Source organism: Amblyomma mixtum, chromosome 7 (genome assembly GCF_055824585.1).
Source record: "Amblyomma mixtum isolate Tamu chromosome 7, ASM5582458v1, whole genome shotgun sequence".
In the NCBI taxonomy this organism is placed as follows: Eukaryota; Metazoa; Arthropoda; class Arachnida; order Ixodida; family Ixodidae; genus Amblyomma; species Amblyomma mixtum.
In genome coordinates this window covers 61842766-61856319 of record NC_143018.1, presented here as the reverse complement: position 1 = coordinate 61856319, position 13554 = coordinate 61842766, and the positions used below count along the sequence as shown (strand labels likewise).

At 44.6% G+C, this 13554-nt stretch overlaps 1 long non-coding RNA gene across 1 annotated transcript; it reads right to left on the bottom strand.

The window, feature by feature from the left end:
* Window positions 1-563: 563 nt before the first annotated feature.
* On the bottom strand, window positions 564-9604 carry LOC149336266 (uncharacterized). Its single transcript, XR_016284241.1, has 2 exons — window positions 6341-9604; window positions 564-1948 (listed from the first exon to the last, which is right to left on the bottom strand). It is a non-coding gene; the product is annotated as an uncharacterized LOC149336266 (long non-coding RNA).
* Window positions 9605-13554: the final 3950 nt, after the last annotated feature.

The window sequence follows — 13554 nt, the reverse complement described above, 5'->3', positions numbered from 1 at the left end:
TTTTCTTTTTTTCCCATGTCTATGCCCTGTTTCTCGAGGAGGAGCCGAGGAGGAGGAGTTTTGAGGAGGAGCCGTGACCAGGTGGCGCGTGAGTTGGCGGAGGCGTTCTGTATCAAACTGAAGGATAAAGATTGCGTAAGTGACCCGTCTATCAAACTGTATCAGAATGAAGAAAGGTTTTTGGTTTCCACATGTGTGTGATGTGACAGTTTGAAACTATAAAAGGAGTATCGTGTTTTCAAATAAAGTTAGTCGCGAGTCTGCGCTTGTTGTGTTATCTTCTTGTCCTTGTCTTCTTGTGCGCAGTACCCCCCCTTGTATTCACCCTGTTTCTCATATGATATAAATACAGAAATCAGGTTTGCTTAGGTAACACTTAAATGTATTTCGAATGAAGACTAAAGTAGAATGCAAAATGAGAACTGCCATTCTGCAAGTAACATGAAATTGTGTCAGCTAAATTGAAATGTCTTTAAATAAAGCAGACAAAAGATGTTGGGAACACAATTTGCGACAAAGTATTCTGTTTAAGAGTAAAAGAGAGACAGACAGTTGCCAAAATGTAATGCACCATCTTTTATTGATACACAATTTTCAAAGGCTTCATACAAAAGGCTGAGCTATCACGAACTACCACATCATCGAATATCACCTTAAGGCTGAAATTTCTTTTCTCCCTTTCTGTACCTTCCACCAACACTGCTAGGACACCAACAAGGAAAGAACATTACAACAGCTGGCTTCTCTTGATATATAGTAATAAATGAAAATATTGCCATTTCATTAATGCTAGAATCCCCAAATAAGGTTTGGTTTGGTTTGGTTTGATTTATTGGGGTTTAACGTCTCAAAGCGACTGAGGCTATGAGGGACACCGTAGTGGAGGGCTCCGGAAATTTAGACCACCTGGGTTTCTTTAACGTGCACTGACATCGCACAGTACACGGGCCTCTAGAATTTTGCCTTCAAGAAATTCAGCCGTTGCGGCCGGGATCGAACCCGTGTCCTTAGGGTCAGCAGCCGAGCGCCGTATCCACTGAACCACCGCGGCGGGGGAATCCTCAAATAAGGCTTCTTCCAAGAAGAGCATGAGGGCAACCAACTGAGGCGTGACTTGTTTCCGAGTCGCAGTGTTCTGAGTATGTGTATTTATGTGTATAATCCCCAAATAAGTGCAATACACATGAATACATGTATTCAGAACACTGCGACTGCGACTCGGAAACAAGTCACGCCTCAGTTGGTTGCCCTCATGCTCTTCTTGGAAGAAGCCTGAGAACACGTATGGTTCAGTATTGTTGCTGAAAGCCTTGTTCTATTGAGAAACAATGCTGTCTACATGTGGCATGATGTCAATCTCACTTGTGCACACATAGAAACTCAGCGGGACTGTCATTCTTAATGAGGGAAAGCATCAAAAGAGCAGCTCTGCTTCGAAGGCATGTGTATGTTAGTCTTTTTTGGGCAAGGAACCTGTGAGGGACCATGTGAGGGAAATACGGCAGATGCAGCCACCAACACAGGTTCACTAGCACAGAAAAACTTCACACTGTGCTTTTCTTCATATGTACTTTCCTTTCGTGGCACCTTAGATCAGGCTTCTCCCTGAATGCCCTTGCGCAGATGGGACACTTGAACGTTTTTGCACCTTTGTGGGCTCGCATGTGTCTCACGAGGTTCGACTTGTGGGCAAAGGCCATGGGGCACAGCTGGCATGGGTACGGCTTCTCGCCCGTGTGGATGCGGACGTGTGCCACCAGGTGACACCTTTGTGTAAAGCAGCTGCCGCAGTAGTTGCAGCGGTGTGGTCGGTTGCCGTTGTGGGTACGACGGTGCACCATCAGTTCGTGCTCCCTTGTGAATCCCCTGCTGCAGTGGCTGCACTGGTACAGCAGTGGAGGCATTTCTCCAGGAGGCATGTCATGCTTACCATGTGTGATGTCCAGACCTGCATTATTAAGTCAGTCTTTTCAGTGAAATGAGGGACCCCTCGTGTCACAGCTCACTTGGTGCTACGGCAACAAGTTAGTGATTGTCGCAGGTAATCTCATACAATACAGCGAACACAGCACATGTCAGACTCAAAATGTCGATGTAAAAAGCAAACTAAGTTTTCAAATAAGGGTTTCTATTTCAAAGCTTGCACATTTTAGACTAACACTGCAGCTTGCAAATAACTCGCATTTAACTCACACCACCACACTGCTGTCATGATGGGGACTATGTATGTTTTTGAAGGCAAAAACTGTTATTCAAGACCAAACTAAACCAGATCCAATGTGTTATGAGTTATGGTGTGTAATACTTGTGGCTGCCATTACAGCACTCCCTCTGTCTAGGCAGGCTCTCATGGCCTTATTCTGCACACTAGAGGAAAGAAAACACTCAGAGAGTCACTGTAGAGGAGAAACTCCAGAAGGACTATCTAATTTCCTTGCAAGAAAATTGAGTGCTGGCCACAGATGTAGCCGGAATGCTAATTCCCGATTCTGCACTGTACTGCCTCTATACCCCCATTACAGACACTCCCTGCCGCTCTTTCCCACAGAGGTGCCTCTTCTCACCAAAGGGGCAACACCCGAAAGGAGCAGCAACACAGCTAAATGATGGATCTCAAAGGCGAAAGAGTTTAACTCTACCACCAACTGCTGTCCATAAGATGGCTGAAGTGAGAGTTTTAAAATATAACAGGATCACTTTATACAATTGTTGAGGTTGTAGTGTAGCAGCCGCGCTCGCTCACTGTGGCGAACTGTGAAGGTGAAAGACGACGACAATCTTTAGGTGTGAAGCTCGCTCGCAGCCCAAACGTTTGGCTGAACCTTTGCTCAACGTTGCAGAGCGACCTAGGTTCTGCTGAGTCACAACCCCCTCCTATAAGATAAATTTGTTTTATCTTCCTTTGTAAACAAACAAAAAAAACTATCGACAGCTTCTCCCAAAAGCAGCAACAGGTTTTGTTTGTCGCCTCGGCCGCCAAGAGCCAAAGAAAAATTTTTGTTGACTTGAGATTTGAGCATAAAATATAAACAGCCATTCGAAAAGTAAACCCAAACAAGCTTTCTATATCTACAAGATGTTGTGAAGACACTGTTAGCAGATTAAATTTTCCCTTCCTTGCTTTAAGTCTTCTGCATCAAAGGCCGCTTCTGTGGGCTTCAAAAGTAAAGAATGAGTGCCTTCGCCTCCAAGGTGCATTGTGGCAAAAGCTAAATACGTGTGCCATGTAGTTGCACACCATGCGCCTTAGTAAACAAAGATGTGATACTCAAAGGACTGTGCGGAGCTTGTGCGACAGAGATATAGCTATATATTAGCTATATATTATATATATAGCTATATATTACCCAAGTCCTTAGTATGGAATCTATTATGGCACATCACATTGTCTCCAGGAGAATTTTTCAAAGTTTAGATCCAGAGCAAGCAACTATACATCACCTCTACGGTTATTTTCGGAAGGGCATATTTTTCAGATATCTTCGCAAGAGATCAAAGGACTTTCCAGCTTAAAGTTATAAAAGACAGAAATACATGACAACTGACAGCAATACATAACAGTTTTCAATGCTCCAAAAGAACAAGAAAAATGAACTTAAACTTAATACAAACACAGCACTTCGACACTTATATGGCAAAAAATGGATTGCTGTCACGAGAACCTAAGTAAGTAGAAAACATCACAGTGAAAATTGTGACCACAGAAAGAGGTAATGGGTAGGCAGTGTCATTAATACTATGCACATGACTAAAGACGAACATCAATCATTTACTGTATACTGCCCCGTATAAGTAGTATAAGTAGGCGCACATGCAATTTGTGGCAAGAGACCCGTAACAACGCAATCGTAAGACCACCAGTTGGAGACGAATGGAGATCAGAGGGTGATAAATCCATGCCCTGCATTGCTTTCACATGCAACCCGGCTGACTAGCAGCAAACTGAACTGCCAACGGTCCTACAGTTTTGGATTCTAGCATTCCAGAAGTTTTTGGAAGTTTGCTGTTGCCGCTCTCTTTATGCTGACAATCACTTGCCAGGAAAGTGACCGACAGTACGAGCCACCCGATATATGGTGTTCAATTCAAATTTTCGTAAGCGGAACTGATTTGCATATGAATTGAATGTCTTCTTCAGAACACAGATCTCCATGCATCCTGCCCGAAAGCTTCTTTTGATACCAGGAACAGGCATTGACATGGGGTGCGTGCTACCCATGGCTTGGCCGAAGCTAACTGAGGCCCCGCAAATACTTAATGCTACGTATAGGACTACCTCACAATTTCCGATAAGTCATTTTCATAAAAAAAGGCCAACTTATATGCGGCAATATACGATATTTCAATCCACAATGATCTAGATTACACAGTACACTTTCTGTCTGCAATGCAATAAAATGCACATAAACTATAAGTTTCAACCGAGAGAAGTTCCAATGATACAGGTTAAAATTTTTGCTTGAACAGATGACTCCACCAGAACAAAAACCTATGTACAGTTTTCTTTGTTTTGCTATTCTCCATGACCACTTGTGGCACTACAGCCTAGAGAAAGTAAAAATATCTGCAATATTACAGCTGACCATCAAAAAGCTCAGACTTTAAACATAAAGCAAAAACAAGAGCCAGGAAAATCAGCCATATGCCAAAAAGCAAAGCATAGTAGCCCCTCAAACATCTGCAAAACTACAGGCGCTATGGGATAAAAAGCATGGTCAAGGAGAATAGACAAATGACAGAAAAACGCCACAGGCCCTTAAGCTTCTGCAATTTTTTTTTTTCCACAGCCATGCACTTTGGGTGAAAAATGCCAAAGGTTAGGTAGGAAAATAAAAATGCAAGTGCCATTGTGCCCAGAAAATGATTATACACATTCATGTATACTCATACTGTTTACTGCACACTCAGACAAAATGTTGGAAATGGAATTCACGATGCCCATCATTCATATTGCCGCAAATCTTTGTAATGTTTTGTAGTGTTTGTTCAGGCTTCAAGGCTGCCAACATGCCGCTTTATCGCTTCGTTTGTGACACAAGATGTGCCCAAGCCTTATCTCAAATGTTTGCTATCAGCTTTAAAAAGAGCACGGCCGATAGCAGCGGGCATTCTGTTCGACGACCGCCGAGCACGCTTGTTGCTACGCCGCCACCGAGTGATTCAGTTCTTTGCGGGCGCAAGTCAGCCCAAATAAAGAGTTCCATTTCGACGACATCCTCGTTGTTTTCCTGTTCGCCGGACTGCAGTCACCACTACGTGATATCTGGTGGAGGTGCTAACGCATGTCCCTGTCGCCCTCACCCCCTGGGAGGTGTCAGAGCAGCCCGAGCCGTCTCGAAGAAGATCACGCGAAAGCCGCAGAAGCCGTCCCCCCTGCAGGCGAAGGGCGAAGCAGCCGCCGTCTTCAGAGGTGTCCACCAGAATTCGGACTGCTACCGGACCACACGCGAGCGAAGAAGGACCCCTCAATTTCGACTTCAGCCATGGCTACGACACCAGCCCCCATTATTTTACACCAGCCCCGACTGCCGCCCACGTTCAACACTTCACCGGGCGAGGATCCCGAGGAATGGCTGGAACAGTTTGAAAGTGTCGCCGTGTTCAACAGGTGGGACGACCAGACTAAAATCAGCCATGTTTCCTTCGCCTTGGAAGGACCAGCGAGAGTTTGGTTCGAAAACAACGAAGCTTCTCTAGCGTCATGGGAATTATTCAAACGGGAGTTCCCGAAGGCCTTCACGAGCATCATCAGGAAAGAAAGAGCTCAGCTGCTTCTACAGTCACGCATCCAACACCCGAACGAGTCAGTGACCGCATACATAGAAGACATGAAGCGCCTTTTTCGACGAGTCGATCCTGACATGACGGAGGAGAAGAAGGGGGAGCTTTTGATGCGTGGTGCTAAAGAGGCACTTTTCAGCGGTCTGACTCGCAACCCACCGAAGACGGTCGCGGAATTCACCAGTGAAGCAGCCTTGAAGCATGAACAAACACTACAAAACATTACAAAGATTCGCGGCAATATTAAAGTGAACCTGACCCTTGGGCTAACTGGACAGGCTCTTATACATTCTACTTTTCATACAGACATTGGACATAAAGGTTCCCACAGAAGTTTCTGGAACATCTAAATGAATAAAAAGCTGAATTTTCTAGCTGCCCAGATGAGCAGCTAGGCACTATTGATGGGTGCATGGTGCAAGTTGAGCAGGGGAGTTCAAAGCACACCCTTTAGTATGTATCTACATGGTCAGAATGCCAAGGCATTGAGCCGTGTGGTCATTTCCATGTTCCGAATACAAATTATTGTGAGTTGTTTAGCAGGGTGTGGACATCGCACCATTGAGCCCGTGCAGGTCAGCAGCTTAGGAGGATTCTTCTGGTACCATGTATGCCTTGGCCTAATTCTACTAGATCCAATGCCTGTGAAATGAAAAAGAACAAAGCACTGTGAGTACAAGTCAATTAAGTTCCAGTGACACAAGCAGAGGCACTTATGTGTTTGTGTATGCAACAATCATAATTTTGTGACCAATGTGAATTTTCGAGGCAGTTCAGTTATGCAACAAAAGAGCCTATCAAAGATTTCTGTGATGCAGTAGCAGCTACTAAAATGCAGAACTGTACATGTTAGTCAACCAAAATGACTTCTACATAAAACAGTTAAATGCTGTGTTGAACGTGGTGCTTGCTATAGAGAATTTTCGGAGTAACAGCTGGTACATGCTGCATAATTCCCAGACGATGATTATTTAATTTTAATGGCATAAGGACAGCTTGGGCAATGGGTTCTGACTCAATGCCAATTGAAACAAAACAAGTTAGGAATTTTAAACTTACGTGCAACATTTTCTTGGGACCCACGAATGTTTGCAAGATTAATTCATCTTCAATGCACACGTAGCAACTGACCTATACGTTATTGCCTGTGTTGGGCAGCTGACCAGCTTCACTGGCTATCGGTCCAAATATATGCATAGAAATTTCCTTTGCTGTCAGTGAACAAAAACCTTTTTGATTCTTGAAACAGCACCATGGCTAACATGTTCAAATGCTCAAATGCCTATTTTTCCAAGCCTTTCACTCCAGAGAAGGCAAGCAACAGGCCAGGAGAGCACTTAATTCTAAAATATCAAGACTACTAACCATAAACGAGAATTGGGAGAGTACACAAGCCACATACTCGCGTAGTCAGCTCTTTCGTGAAATTCAGCCACTTTTTTAAATGTTGCCCTGATGTAGCTACATGTTGTCAGCTGAAAGCGTCAACACATGTAGAGTAGCTTAAAAGGGCATTGAGGACAACTCCCTCCAATTATTGCTCTCAGTGAAAAATCGATTCCCTAGCACTTTCCAGGAATGTAGACATTTGTTGAGCAGCAAAAGACCCATTCATTGTTCAAAAAATTGGATCAAAAACCCCAGGTGGTCAAAATTTCCGGAGTACGTCACTGCGGCGTCTCTCATAGCCTGAGTCACTTTGGGACGTTGAACCCCCCTAAACCATAAACCAACGAAAAATCTTCCCGCCAGTCAATTCAAACTTGTTACATCTACACAAAAGGGGACCCCGTGAAGTGATTCAGTTCGGGAAATCAGTTTTGAGGTGAACGGTGGCGTAGCTTAGCCTTTGGGATTGGTGCTCAAAAAACTTTGTCAAAGCAATGCAATTTACCTGAAAAATTGGCTGGTGATGGCGACACCTGTACTTAATTTTCTGACCATTTTTTTGCTTATAAGAGTTCAGTTTTCAGTGAAAGTAGAGTCTTTCTCGCTGGATTGCGGTAATCTATTGATACAGGTCTACCTCAATAGATCCTCATTGCCCTTTTAACTCATCCAGAAATGAACGATGAACGGAAAATGTCACAATAAACTCTCAGGTCAGAGCTCAAATACATACACATGCATACATTTCAGTGCATTGAAACAGTGTACAAGTAGCATCTCGTTGAAACGAACTCAATTAAGACGAATTCTCGGATAAAGTGAATAATGCGAGACCATTTGGTTGGTTCCGCATAGGTATCAATGTAAAAGAAACATCCGCTTAGGACTAACTGTTCCGTGCGTGCTTGAGTTAAGACGAACTTTCGCAGTGATCGCGAAAAATGAGAACTCGCGGAACAACACTCACAGGTAGTCCGCACTGCACCGTGGAGGGGAAAAAAAATAAATAAAAAGCTTCCATGCAAGAAAGCGTACCTGCGCAAAATGTCTCCCGTACACCTTTGCGAAAAAGTAATGCTTGACCAGTCGCACAGAGTTCTGCTCAGCCATAAAAGTAACAGTGTGGTGCCTAGGGCTAGGAAGTGTGCCTTTCCATTAGCTGCATACAGGGTGCTTCACCTTTCTGGTGCCAACGCCTCTTTGCCTGAGAAAATCTGCACACACTGCAGACAACACATTTCAGTTCATTCTAGGAGAACCATTTAAGTAGTACCACAGTTCAACATGTATTAAAGAAAACTCAGAACTGAACTGCTAAATCCTCAATCTATTTTCCTTCCACTAAAAAAATTGGTCAGCACGTCTGAGATATTGATGCTTTTTCCAGCTTTTTTCAACAAGAAATGAGGAAATATGATTATTGCTGTGATTCAGGATGCATTAACATGAAATGTTTGTTTATTGTTGACGTTTACGACTTAAGGCAGTTCAGCCCTTAACATTAATGCAGAAGAGGACAAGTCCAGGACAGGTGTAAGAAAGTGCAAGTGTCATTTTGCCTTCACTATGTTTTAATTAGCAAACCAATGTCAGCAAAGTGCAATTAGCAGTGGTATGCAGAGCTTAACATCCTAAAGCTGCTCATAGACTATGAAAGATGCCATAGTAAAGAGCTCCAGATTAATTTTTACTTCTGAAATATTTCACTAGGCACTGATTAATTAAGATATTACAGAGACACCAACTATACATTCACAGGTGCATTCTTTCCATTCGACACACAACAGGCCTCTCAACCAACACTGCAGTGTCTTGCGCTACACGAACACAATGATGCCATCTTTGGCCTCTTCTGGACTTCATTAAACTTCATTAAATCAGAAAACTTTTTCCTCATTCATCTCACCATCTCTCTTCATGCGCTGAGGCAATAAACATTGCTGAAAAAATACATTCTGAGTTGAAAAATACAACTCTGATAGGGTCCTACGGAATGATAACGAAGTTTCGAGGACACTACTTCTTGTAAGCTCATACGCAGTGCCCCCCAAAGGTTTCAAAACTCACCAGGCAGTTCGGGCACACCTTCGCTTCCTAAGCAGCCTCGACCTTGATTCATAGCTCTGGCCAGGCACATAGATGTGTTTGCATACATTTGTACCTCGATCCTTCTATTCTCACTGTCATCCACCATGACCCACTTTCTTCCCCTCTCCCTTCTTCCAGTGCAGAACAGCAGGCCAGGTAGAGGGAATTATAGCTAGCACCAATGACTCTCTTTGTAAGCATACCTCTCTCAAGAGGCAGTGTGCTGTGTGGTGAGAGTGTATTTGGCAATGTGTATTCGGCAATTTGGCCTCAGGAGGCCAAATTTATCTGTAGCCCTTCCACTACAGTGCCTCTCAAAGCCCATATGCAGCCTTGGGACATTAAACCCCACATGCCACACCCCATCAGACACCCTCCCCCCTCTTCCCCCAAGGATTCTTTCACTAGATGCTTGTTACTGAAGGCCTTGTGGCCTCTGTGCCCTAGGCATAACAGGAAAGATTTTAATCTCCCTAATTGCACACACACACTTCAGACAGTAAGAACACGAGACATGCTGTTTTAAAGGATATGAGCATCAGGATACGGGTCTTTGTGGGTTTCAGAAGATTCTCCCTCTGGCAACTTTTACCCGTTGTTATGCATGTACGACATGGTTCCAATACCTGCAATATGCAAGAGAGCAAAGCAGCCTGAGTACAAGAAAAATTCCAAAACTGCATTGCGTTCATGCTTTTTCATAATATGTATATTCAACACTTGTTCACTGCTTACATGTGCATCCAACAATCATAGGGACAGGTTATTTGTTCCGACGAAAGGATTTGCGACGCATTTACTGTGACGCGGTAAACGGATGTATTAATACGCGGAAATATATTCTGTCCTTCTAAGAAACTAAAGCAGCAGAGGGATAGGGTTACAATGCAGTGCTGTTTTAACGCGCGATTTTTCAGCGTAAACTGCTGGCTACAACTGCCGCCGGTGGAATCCCTTCCACAGTCTCCCACACCATGCATGGTTTCGCACATGCCCCCACAGCCGTTTGGCTCATCGATGCGCATGACAGCATGCCTTTCATAACAAAGCCAGCTTTGGCTGAAGTGAACCCGGCGACAAAAACAGTTTTTTTTTTTTCCTCCATGCTCACGGCCGTATAAAGTAGTGCATCAGCGCGGTTGGAACTTTACACCCGATCGCGTTCACTTGTCTACTTGTGTGCGTGAAAACTGCGTTCAAGTAAGCTGCCTTTACATTCGTTACTTGAGAAACTTTGACAGCCACATATGCGCTGCTCAGATTTCACTGGTAAAAAGCTTGAACAAATCTGAAACCACCGTGAGTGATAGCGCGAGTTGACATTCGCCGAACCGCCCGCAGTCAATCCTGCAATGTAAACCACGATTTTCTATTGCAAGGCTTCTTCTTAGCTTTAGACATACGACACAGATGATTATGTCGAGCAAAGGTTGTCGCAACTTGCTTTACGCAGCTTGCAGCCTGAAGTTGGTGCATTCATGCATGCAAATATAGTGCAAATTACACTGTAGTGCAAATCAAGCAAATATGGAAGACGCCATTGTTGATACGCATCGCGATGCAGCTTACGAGCCCACCATGGACCTTGAGCTCACCATGCTGGCCGTGCTTGAGCCCCTTCTGGTGTTCTGAACGTGTACATTATCGCCTAGATTAGCTGGCTTTCGACACGGCAATGTTACAGTTTTGTGCAAATTAGGAAATAAAAATTTCCTAGTGTTCAGCTGCCACTACACACCCAAATCGCTAAAACGAAACTGCGTATTGTAGGTGGGCCGGTGATCTAGTTCACCGTAGCTAATATTCTAGTTCACTGATCAGTGGGCCAACCTCGTCCGCGGCGACCGCATTTCGAAGGAGGCGAAATGCAAAAACAAAAACGCGTGTGTTGTCATGTACGTTCAAAAAAGCCACGTTGTTAAAATTACTCCGGAGCCCTCGACCTGCAGCTATGCGTCCTGACGATTAATTATTACTCAATGCTTTGCTTTCCTCGTAACATAGGCACGTGTGTACGCACACTTACATATTTGCACACACGCACACGCCGGTTTTGGATATATGAAAAGCTAATAGCGCACCGTAATATGATTCCCTCTAATAAACCGCTCTAATAATTCGCGCTGAAATTTGATGCAGAGATCGCATAGCGCTGTCTTGCTTTTTCAATAATGCCTTTGGATGATGTAGTTGCCTAATTTTATCAGAATGAATTATAAATCCGCGTCGTCTGCAGCATTAGAAACCCAAGGCAAGCAGCTTTCTCATTACTGGTACTAGTGGCGCTGTCTGGTGCCTTATTCGAGGAACGATTGTTTTACGTTTGAAGCTGCGATATGCGTGTTGGAGGGCGATGAAAGGCTCCTTTCAAGATAACTTCTCGACTGCTTTAACAGTATTGAGCGCACAAAAAGGCGTGTGCACAAATTGCCTCAAAGTTCACAAGTGGGCTCATGACTGCCTTTGCTTGGATGGGCACCAGACGGCACCACCAGTATCAGCTATGCGAAAGCAGTGTGCGAAAGCTGCTTGCCTTGGATAGCCGATGCTACACTCTAATATCGTACAAACTTGGTACTGAAAAAGCAAGACGGTCATATGCCATCGCCATCACTGCCTCAAATTTCAGCTTGAATAAGCTAGCGGTTTAAGCGAGAGAAGTATTTTACGATAGTTTTTTTCGTTGCAACAGTCGGTACAAAACAAGGGAGGGCATAAACGGGGCGGCAAGCACTGCGGAATCTTCGCTCCTACATCGTTCTGTCTCGATGCACACAGAGGACAACTACATCCTAATACTGTTTTCAGCAAAAATTTATTCTTTGGTTCCTTCTGAGTACATTATCGTTTCTCCGGCAGAAAAAGACGCATTTACCATTGCGAAAAAAATTTCCCCGCCACTCAATTCAAACGCGTGACGTCTACATCGAGGACTGATATGGCGGTGCAGCGTAGACTGGGATCCGCGTAGGCACTCGGTGGGGACGACCCGCGAAATCAGCCCGTGATGGAAACACCTATGTTAATTTTTCGTCGAGAGTGGTCTCTGTCGTAAGAACGCCGAAGTCTGTCGATCGGTACAAGCCAGCTTCAAGTTAATTTCAGCTGCCCCAAGGGACCATCAATGAAGTGATACATACTGACATTGTAAACCGGTTGCGTTGTTCCGTCTATCGCACCAGCGCGGGATGCCCACACCAGAGCTTTAGTGCCTAGACCAGAGCCCTGGCAACTATGTGGCGACGTTCATGGTGCTCTCAGTGGAAAGGCATATGATACAGCTGAAAACACAGCAATTGATAACCATGGCCACGATCCGCGATGTCCTGCACAAATCAGAAGAAAATCAGATTTTTAAGGTCTGTCTGTAGCAAGCGAGCCAGAGGCATCAGAGTTATTGATCTTAATTTTGTGTCGTGATTAGCTTGTTGTTTATTCGTAGGTAACAATTAAGAGGGGCTTTCACATCGATCTTTTTGTCTTGGAGGAATCTTGTTCGGCAGTCCTGAATGTGGGCGGAGCTTCACTTCAGACCGAAGTTGTATCTGAGTTGCAACGCATATACATGCTGATGTGCCAGAGGCAATAAAGAAAACAGGCAGGGACTGCATTCTGCCACGCCCTATGCCGCTCACGTCACGTCATAAGCGCCCCAGATTCCCCACTTCTACATTATGGGGTAGGGGAGGAGTGGCTAAAAACATGCGGTGAGGTACGTGTTGTCATAATGGGTCGCGAGCAGCAATTATAGCTAGGGTTCACGCACAACTTTTAAATTTGACTCCTCGAATACTCACAGACTACCCCCACTGATCTGTTGCATTAGTATATCGCCATCAAAACTATTTTCGCAGACGTGCCGCGGATCAAATGTTATACTTAGCTGCCGCTTGCACATATTACAGTTACATGATTCATCTGCATGGTTCACTGAACAGCTGCCCGCATGGGAAGCAGTTTTGCTATCTTGACGACATGGACATCCACTCCCTTCTTTGTGATACGGTTTAATAGAGCGGTAATAATCTCGCTCCACTTCCGCTGCATGCACTTTCAAAGCGGCTGAGTAATGCCAGCCGAGAATTCGTGATGCACTAATCGCGTATTTTCGCAAAACGAATACGGCAGTGTTACGGGAACTTGAACGAATACAGAAGTCCTGCACTCCTTGAAGTGAAGCAGACAGCCATATGGAACACTTCTGCCTTTGCACTGTCTTGCTTGAGGCCTGCTGTGCACGTATATACTACACGACCTTGGCGGTCCCGGCCAAGGTCAATTGGTCCCGGCGCATAC